The 10,603-nt window shown below is 35.5% G+C and overlaps 1 long non-coding RNA gene across 2 annotated transcripts in view; it reads left to right on the top strand.

Annotated features, from left to right (window-relative positions):
- The window catches only part of LOC102480887 (uncharacterized), a 33,376-nt gene that overhangs the window by 18,694 nt on the left and 4,079 nt on the right, over nucleotides 1-10,603 (top strand). Inside the window, exons 3-4 of one of the 2 annotated variants that reach the window (XR_001370982.1) lie at nucleotides 1,141-1,186; nucleotides 2,244-2,319. This is a non-coding gene — a long non-coding RNA (uncharacterized LOC102480887). Of the gene's footprint in view, nucleotides 1-1,140; nucleotides 1,187-2,243; nucleotides 2,320-10,603 lie in introns of those variants that run through there. The other variant, XR_335700.1, reaches the window with a different exon arrangement.

Genomic DNA, 10,603 nt, shown 5'->3' with positions numbered 1-10,603 from the left:
AGGGAAAGACTTCTTAAATAAGACTCCCAAAGCACAGTGGGATTACATCAGACTAAGAAGTTTATGCATGGCAAAGGACAAGTAATTAGTGTGAATAGACGACCCTCAGAATGGGAAAATATTTTTGTAAACTATGCGTCAGATAAGGGACTGATAACCAGAATTCACAAGGAACTCAAGCAGCTGTTCTGAAAAAAGACAATCAATCCTATTAAAAGATGGGAGAATGAGTTGAAAAAAACACTTTCTAAAGATGACATATGAATAGCTAAAAGGCATATGAAAATATGCTCAACATCCCTCATTATAAGGGAAATGCAGATCAAAACAACAATGAGATACCACCTAACCCCAGTCAGAATGACTAAGATCAAAAAAAGAATAAATTTGGTTTTTAAGTTTTCTAAATCTAATGCTTAAGGCCTTTTTAAGAACATTTTATAATAGTTTTCTTAAAACACTTTTTATTGTGCATCAACCAAAAAAAGACGTAGAACTTTTTATTAAAAGAGGCAACACTTTAGAAGTTCTTAAATTTAAAAAAAAGGTAGATATATTTTATGGTTTGCCAAAAATGATTTTTTTCCTTTCTCTGGTTTTCCTTTTGCATAATGCATTACTTGCCTATTCTTAGCAGAGTGTTTGGATGACATGAATGCTATGCATTGACTTGACTTTAGTGTAGGGACTCAGACTGGAGTAAGCCAAGAAGCCACAGCCATCTTCCCAGCTGATTTCAGTTCAGAATTGGACCCATGACAATTGGACCCATGACAATCTGAGCCAATAGGAGGGTAAATCATGATGTATGCGTTTATTGGAATCAGTTGAGTTCGGGACCTGCTTAGATTATTTTGTTATCATATGGAGTGGCCCAGAAGTGCTGAAGCTACCAGATGAAGCTGGTGGCTGAACTTAAGACCCTAAGGACTGGGTCCATAATGACGTCCTTTGGACAACTAGGACTTCTTTACTTTTCTGTTATGCAAGTCAGTAAATTATGTTTTATTATTTATGGTAGTTTGGCTGAGTTTCCTAGCTTATATAATCACAGGCTTGAATCTCATACAAGCATATGTTATTTTCCTTCTAATAAGTCTTTTCTTTCTTTCTCTCTTTTCACCACTCCCATCCATGGAGGATGAAAACTGGAGTCTAAAGACCTGTAAGCTCATGCTTACCTCTGGTAATTACCTCCTATGCATACTTGAATAAGTAAATATCCTATATTGCATATTTGTGAAAGAATAGTGATGAGAATAATATGTAGCCTACAGAGTTGGTAGGAGAACCAATGAGATAATGAGATAATGATTATTGAAATATCACACAAATATAAATAATCTTTCTGAAGAAGAGTGCTAATTTAATCTATAAATGGTTGTCAAGCTCCCCCCTACACACACACCAGTTCTTTCCAGAAATAAATTTATAATGATCTGGTAACATCTATAACCAGGTATAAGCAAGAAGGGTTATGTGCAAATAGGTCATAGGTAGAATAATAAAACTCTAGTATCATAATTATTTTTTGTAGGGCCTGATTTAATTTATTATAGAATATTCTATGGAATGAAATCATTGCAGACTATAAGCAGCAGACTAAAATATTAAGAGGCAGAATTCATACATTGTGAGTGATCATATTAAAATAATTTAGTTCAAAGTAGGCATCATTATATCTCATCTAGGATTTCCTCCTAATGTGAGGAAATGTTTCTGCATGGTAAATTTGCTCAATTTTGCAGCAGCTGTTCCTCAGCCTGAGACCCTTGTGGCTCCCTGAGGCTGGGATACATATATTCAAGGGGTTCTGGAGACTGGGTGGCCTTCCTTTGGCCTAGGCACATGCCCTGGGCTCTTCCCTCTGGCCTAACTATTGTCTACTCTAGGTCTGATGACTTTAGAAAATGTTGCACAGTTGCATAAACAAGTTCAAAACCAGTTCCATTTTTCTGTTCTGAGTGAATTGAACTGTTTAAAATGGAAAAGACTTTCACTGGTATGTTCCTCTTCGTATTTGAATTCATTCCGATTGCCCCATCTTGTGGAAGAAAGAAAAATAGCCAGATTTTTTTTTTTTTCTTTTTTCCTATTGGGCATGTATCCTAGAAGAACAAACTCAACTCATTTCTTTCTATCTTTGTCTATAATCTCTTCCATTTCTCATTTCAACTAAGTTATTTTGAAGAAGGGCCATGTCCTCACATATTTGCAACTTGACCTCCTTTCTCTACTGATAGGAGACCACGAGATGATGAATGCATTCAGAAGTGCGAGGCAGAAGTCTGTTGCTGTATGAGAGGATTCAAGCCCTGGTACCATAATTAGGCCCAAGTCAAATTGCATTTCTGTGGGTCTCTTAGCTTGCAAAGTCCATCTCAGAATTCTAGGAACATAGTGACATCATACTTACAACTTTGGAGATATTCTTTCCTACTTCCACCTTGTCTTATATTTACTCCTTTTTGCATGGAATTCCGTTCAGGGCAAGAGCAGAGGAATCAATTCATGTATTTGTTCACTCATTAATTTATTTCTTTATTCATTCATCTATTTAACATTTATATTAAGGATCTTCCATATACCATACACTATGCTAAGTACTAAGAAGACAGTGATGAGCAAAACAGCCAGATTCTCTACCCTTATGGGATTTACACCTTAGTTGAAGTTGATTACACAGACATTGAACAATCAGGCACATTTATAATTGCAAATTGCAATAAGCCTATGAAAAAAATTAAAGGATATTATGAGACCATAAGAGAGAGACCTGACCTATAGGATCTGACCTGTTATGACAAGGAGACATTAAGGCTGAGAGCTGAAGGAGTAGATACTAAAGGGGCAACAACAGGTGTGTGGCAAGAACATACACACACATCTTGTGAGTTGAGAGGATCATAGTGACCAGAATAGAAAGAAAGGAGAAAGATGGATGCCAGCAAAGCTACAGAAGCAGATTGTGTTGTGTCTTGAATATATACTGGGAGTTTGGCCGTCTGACCACATGGATTGCAAATATGAAGCACTGTTCATTTGTCAAACAAAATTGATGTAGTGTCATCTTCCTCTATGGCTTACAGCTGAGGAAGGAGTCAAACCAGTACTTTAAGAATGTCTCTGTCTCCCTTTGGGCCAGAAAAACAATAAAGATTCCACTGTCCATCCAGTGTTCCACTATTCCAGCCCTTGACTCATAGTTGTAGCTTTTGAAGGTGCTATATGATTTCTCAAATTACAGTTTTTGTGTGTGTGTGTGTGTGTGTGTGTGTGTGTATGTGTGGTAGACCTTTAAGGTTTACACAGCACCTAAGGGTGTTTGTGTACATAAATGATTGTTGATTTTGTTTCTAAGTGAAAGAGACCAGCTTGCCTTCTCAAGCAGTCAGCCTGAAAGTTGCACAACACTGACATCTGCTGCTTGTATATGATTTGAAACTGTACTATGTCAGGAGGCTCCTGTGATTAGTACATATTGCAAAATCTAGCAAAGCTAAATATTTGAAACACTGGGCAGATGCACACACACACACACACACACACACACACACACACACACACACGCACACATGCACACACCCCCTTCTCTATAGTCTTTGTTATTAAACTTCTGTTTTCCAATAGTAACATGAATAGAAGGATAATTTCAATATGACAGTTTGTTACTGTCAACATTTGCCTTGTGTGTGTGTGTGTGTGTGTGTGTGTGTGTACCATGTAGCTGTGTGCTCACTGGAGAGAGAGACAGTGAGAGGGAAAGTGAAAAATCATCCTCTAGGGGAGATAATCATGCCACAATTCTTTCTCCTCCACTTTTTCTGGGATTTTGGGTACACATGCACACATACCTGGTGTGATTTTCAAGTCTTAGGTCTGGTACTTGAACTGTAGTCAGCCACGTGGGAGTCCAGAACCATAAACACCACACCATCTCCTGGTCCCTCACTTAGCATACATTAACATAAGGCACAGAATTAAATGTAAAAAGCGTCACTCACTATAAAAACAAATTAGTACTGGTGATTTTATGGATGACATATAATATCTTCACAATAATTTATCATTTCAAAAGCACTTGAAGATATATTTCCACATTCATTCAATCATTTATTCAATCATACAATGAGTGCCTACTTTATGTAAGTAATTGATTTAGACTGCAAGGCATCTCTTGGTCCTGGCACAGTAATTAAGAGAGAGTACCGAATTATGTAGCTCTTCACCAAGATGGCTGCTTTAAGTGTCAGCCTTAGGTGCTCTAAGTGTCCATGTTCTAGTGTGTTAAGTAGCCAGGGATAATAGTTCCTATCTCATAGATATGTTGTGAAGATTAAATGAAAATAACATGTATAGAATGATTACTACAGTGCCTAGTACATTGTAAATTACCAATGAACATGATTTTGGGTATGACAGGAATTATTTTATTCCTAATTTTTCTCTTAGAAAATAAGATCTTCACCTTGGACATGATTAGTGATGAGAAAGAAAAAAATTGGGTATGCAGTTCATTAATTTCTCAGTTTGCAAAGATATGAGGGTTAATGAGAAGGGGTAGATTGAAAAGGCTAGAAAAGAGGACTTGGCCCTATTGTTAAGATACTCTATGGTATCTGAGTATCATTGACTTCATTCTGTATCGAAAGTTGAAAGAAATTCTGTTGTCAGAGTAATGTTTTAGGCTTTTGGGATTGAATGATGGGAAGGCTCAGAGATGGAAAGAAAAACCATCAGTTATGAGGCCCTTACAAGATGCTGGTCTGAATTAATTGAGCCTTGTACCAAACTAGAGATCATGACAGGCATGTAGAGGAGGACCTTGATGGAAGATATTCTAAAGAATGAATCTAGATGAGCTGTTGGCTTGTTCATTGTTTACTGACCTTTTTGTAGGTTGACTGCATTTTCACCTATGGGAATTTCATTCCTTGAAAACACAGAAGAAAATCTTTTTCCCCCTTTTATTGGTTTGCTGTTCATATTATGTGGATATCAAATTCTACTCCAGAAAATTCTATGTGTCCCTGTAACTCCCTTATGTAATGAATAGTCAGAATGAGGTTTCTCTGGCAGGGTACTGCTGGTGACTAGCACAGCAACTCCCATATTCTTATTTCTGGGAAAGGGAATCTACAAGGACTTTGCAAATGTGACGTGATCTTATATCTGGATGCTCTTGGTTTAGACATCCCAGGAAAGAGTCTCTAAAAGGTACTTCTACAAAGTAAAGAGGACTGGGTTTTTAAATGTGAAAGTGAAGAGAAAGTAAATTAAGAGATGGAAGCTATTAATTGACACATTTAATAAATACATATAACACTTTATAATCTTTCATAAATACACATTCTTTTCTTCTGTCTAAAACATTTCTCAGTATTTATCATAAAGGTGTAAAGAAAATAAAACTTAGCAACTTAGAGAAACTTGAACATAAGTTATAATTTAGAATACTATGTTGTGCCTTTTAGCTATTTTAGTTATTAAAAAGGATTCTTAAAAATTGAAATAAATTAAACATTTAATTTAAGACACTAAAGATAACATTAAAACAATCCAAATAAAAAGTATGACATAATTAATGATGATAAACTTGAATTTAATAGATTAGAAAACAAGATTCAATTAATAAACCTCAAATTGTACCTTCTTCTCTGAAAGTATGAGAGAGCTAGAGCCTTTGTAATGAAATAGAAGATATGACTATAGATGTTAGGAGTTTAGAAGAACCAGATGGAATATTTTGAGCAACCTCATGTTGATAAATGTCAAAATCTAGATAAAATGGATAACTTCCTAAGAACATGAATTATTTTGGATATATATATATATATTGGAGAGGTTTTTGCTATAGGGTGTGTGTGTTTGCCAGAGAGACAGAGATAGAAAGCAAGAAATCACCCCCCAGGGGGGATGGCCATGCTGCAATCCTTTCTCCTCCATTCTCCTCTTGGATCTTGGGCACACACAAACACGCGCCTGGCATGAGTTTAAGCCACCGGGGAGTTCAGTGACATAGCCATTACGCTAACTGCTGGCCCTAGAACATGAATTATTTAAATTGGCTCAATCAAGACAAAAAACTATAGTAATTCAATTACTAGAAAATAAATGTAAATTTTTGTATGAGATAAACCATTTCAAAAGGTACTAGGATGATGAACAACTCTATGTATGCTAATTAGATAACTTAGATAAAATGGACCAACTCCTTGAATGACATAAGCTACCAAAAGTCAAAGGAGAAATAGTTCATCTTAAGTGACCCATGTCTACTAAACTTATTGAGTCAGTAATTAATAACCTTCTAAATCAGAGAGTAACAGGCCCAGATGGGTTCACTGGGAAATTCAAAGAAACATTTAAGGGAGAAGTTATATCAATTTTCTATCATCTCTTCCAGAAAATAGAAACAGAGGGACTGTTTCCCAACTTATTCTATGAGGTCAGCATTACCCTAACACCAAAACCAAAGACATTTTTAAGAAAGGAAAACTAAGGATCTATCTCTATCTCTATCTCTATCTATATTTATATATATATTTTTTTGAGAGGTTTTTGTATAGGGCGTGTGTGCTCGCCAGACAGACAGAGAGAGACAGAGAGACAGAAAGCGAGAAATCACCCCCAGGGGGGATGGCCACACTGCAATCCCTTCTCCTCTATTCTCCTCTCGGGATCTTGGGCACGCCCAGCGTTAGTTTAAGCCACCGGGTCCGAGACTCAAACCTCAGCCGACTATGTGGGAGTCCAGCGACATAGCTATTATACTAACTGCTGGTCCCGTTTCATGAATATAGATGTAACAATCTTCATCAAAATATTAGCAGATAAAATCCAACAGTGTTTAAAAAGAACTATACACATACCCAAGTAGAATTTATTTTAGGTATGCCAGGCTGGTTCAACATTCAAAAATAAATTAATATAATTAATCATATCAACAGGCTAAAGAAGAGAAATTATATAATGATATCAATAGATGCAGCCAAACATTTGACAAAATTCAGCCCCCATTATTATGGTTAATTATTAAAAACTCTCAGGAAACTAGAAATGTGGGGGTACTTCTTCAACTTGATAAGTATACCTGCAGAAAACCTACAGCTAACATCATGCTTAATAATGATAAACAGATGGATTATTTCTAACATCAGAAAGAAGGTGATATTTGCTCTCACCATTCTTATTTTATATCATACTGGGTGTTCTTGACAATGTAATAAGATAGGAAAAGGAAAAAGGAATAAATTGTATACAGATAGAAAAGAAAGAAAAGGCTGTCTTTTATCAAAGATGACATGATTACCTATGTAGGAAATTTCAAAGAATCAACCAACAAACTCTCAGGGCTATTATGCAGTTATACCAAGGTTGCAAGATACCAAGTTACTATACAGAAGCCAAATATTTTCCTATATACCAGCAATGAACACTTGAGATTTGAAATTAAAAGTACAATACCATTTATATTAGCAACAAATTTAATAAAATATGTACAAGATCTATAATGAAAAAAACTACAAATTTCTGATGAAATAAATCAATGAAGGTATAAATAAATGAAGAGATGTTTCATGTTCATGGATTGGAAAACCCAATGTATTTTTTTTCCCCAAATGAATCTATAGAATCAGTGCAATCTCAATCAAAATACCAAGAAGTCACTTAATGGATGTCAACAAAAAGATTTTAAAATTTATATGTAAAGGCAAAAGACCCAGAATAGAAAATATAATATTGAAGGAGAGCAAAATTTGAGGACTTTCATTACCCAACTTCAAGACTTACTGAAAAGTTATAGTAATAAAGACACTGTAGTTTTGGTTAAAAAAATTAGAGAGAGAGAGAAAAATCATAAATGAAGTAGAATAGAGGGCCCCATAGATAGGTCCACACAAATATGGTCAACTTGTCTTTGACAAAAAAGTGAAAGCAATGCAATAGAGAAAAGAGTCTTTTCATCAAATTGGCACAAATGGATATCATATACAAAACAATGAATCTAGACACTTTCTTTATACTTTTCACAAAAATTAGCTTAAAATAGAAAATACTGGATTTGTTTTTAGATTCATCACCAACATCACAATTCATAAAAGGAAAAAAATTGGTAAGTTGGGCTTTATTAAAAGTAAAACTTGCTCTGCAAAAGATAATTTGGATAATAGGTGTAAACTGTCCCTAAAAATTTAAAAAGAAATGTCCCATAAAATCTTTCAGCTTTGGTATTTTTTAATTTTTAATTTACTTTTCTTATATAACTTTTAAAATTAATAGACCAATTTAGACCAGTTTTAAATTTGTGAAAAATTGAGGAGAAAGTACACTGAGTACCCATAGGCGTCCTTACTCCTCACTTCATCCACAGTTTCCTGTATTATTAACATTTTTCATTACTTTGGTGGATTTGTTATAACAGATGTGCCAATATTTATACATTATTATTAACTAAAGTCCATGGTTACTAGGGACTGATGTAAGCCAGGGTTCACTCTTGGTGTTATATATTCTATGGGCTTTGACAAATGCATAATAACATGCATCTCCTATTAAAGTATGTATAATATGGGGTCATCAAAAAAGTCATGACGTGTTTTTCTATGTGTGGTGGTAGTTTCACCACCCTAAAAATCCCATGCTCCACCCATTTTACCCATTCTAAATGGTGTGCAGTGATATGTTATTGCTGTCTTGATTTGCAACTCCATGGTGAAATATGATATTAAACATCTCTTTGTATACTTATATGCTCTCTACATATCTTTTTTGGTGAGTTAAGTGTTTAGCAAGATCTTTAGCATATTTTTTAATGGCAAGGGCTATTTTCTTACTGCTGGATCTTAAGAGTTCCATAGATTTGGCTATTGGTCTTTTGTCAGATATGTGTCTTACAAGTATTTTATCCCATTCTGAAGTTTGTCTAGAATATTGAAAAAGGGCAAATCTTCACAATTCTTTTGAAAATTACCATAATAAAAAAGTCACACTCAAAAAGAGAACTGTAACTCAGTTTTATATTCTCATCATTATAAATAAAGATGCATATATCAAACATAGTTTAAGCAAAGAGCATACAGCCATGTAAAAGAAAAAAAGTTTATCATGTTTTAGATTTATTCTAAATGTTCCAGAAAAGATCAATATTTAAGAACTATATTCAGGAGAATTTAATGTCAAATCTGTTCAGGAAATATGCTCTTGGCAATTCATTAGGCATATCAAAGTTTCTGAAATCCTGCAGTAAAGAAACTGGTTTAAGCCAGTTTCTCCAAACATATGTGATAGAGAACACTCTGGGGACCAGCCAGTGGTGCAGAGGTAATGCTCAGTCTGCAAAGTTAGACCTACATGGGAAGCTCCTTAGTTCTTTCTGAGGCCTCTCTATAGATGACAACTGCAACACAGCATATACCCATGGTCTGGAATGGCTGAGGCTAGAGGTGGATCATATTGTGAAGACCCTATTGGGGATGAAATCATTCCTTTCTCTCTCTCCCCCTCCCCCACCCCATGGAAGAAATAAATAAACTTGAAAAAAAAGAACACAGTTACTTTTATATACTATCCATTAACATCCCATAGTAGCATTGTTCCACAAAACGTACTACTCAGTGCAGACATGTATCCTTTCTGGATACATAAGGACCATAGTAGGCAACCTAATGACTGCGCCATGCCCACGCCCTAATTCCTGCAACCTATGGCAAAGGAGAATTACTATTGCAGATGGAATTAAGGTTGCTAATTGGCTGACTTTCAGATAAGGCAATTATCCTGAATTATCTGGAAGGGCTCAATATAATTGGAAGGGTCTTTAAATATGGAAGACGGGCAGAAAAGAGAGACAGAGAAAGTGATATGTGGATGGAGACAGATTAGGGCGATATGATGTGAGAACGTTGTGATTTGCCCTTGCTGACTTTGCAGATGAAAGGAGCCATGAGTCAAGAAATGTGGCAGATTCTAGAAGATGGAGAAGACAATAAATAGGTTCTTTCTCAGAGTCTAAAGGAAGAAATTCTTGCCAACTGACACCATGATTTCTACCCAGTGAGACTGGGTTGGGTTTTAGAACTAAAATAATAAATTTGTGCTGTTTTAGCCACTGAGTTGGTGATAATTTGTCACAGTAGCTACAGAAGACTGATACTGAGAAACTAACACCTCCTTTAAGAACTCTGTTACTTATATTTTGTCTTTTGCAATGAATCTTATGGAATAAACATACTGAGGGGAAAGTGAATTATAATTAGTAGAAAGTCAGTATTTTAGAATATTTTTGGATAGTAATTGCAATGCTCTTTACTGTGGCTATGGGATAGTGGAAAAAGAAAACAGTATTTGCAGTTTTATTCTTTCTGTATTCTTGAGACAGTTTTTTCCAGGCTCCGTTTGGTCTTTCATAGTTATGAAATAATTATGAAGACAGTTAAGAAAAGTATTTGATAACAGGGCTTTCGAGTTACCCAGTGGGGTTGGATACCTGGCTGTGGTCTCCATTGGCTGCGTAATCTTGGGGAATTTGCCTCCTGCTTACCCTGTCTACCTTCCTCACTCTCTCCCTTCCTGCTTTCCTTTCTTTTTTATGAAAATTTGC

Source organism: Tupaia chinensis, unplaced genomic scaffold (assembly GCF_000334495.1).
Source record: "Tupaia chinensis unplaced genomic scaffold, TupChi_1.0 Scaffold000499_1, whole genome shotgun sequence".
In the NCBI taxonomy this organism is placed as follows: Eukaryota; Metazoa; Chordata; class Mammalia; order Scandentia; family Tupaiidae; genus Tupaia; species Tupaia belangeri.
Note: the sequence above shows the minus strand (reverse complement) of the source record. Positions and strands in the feature narration are given on the sequence as shown.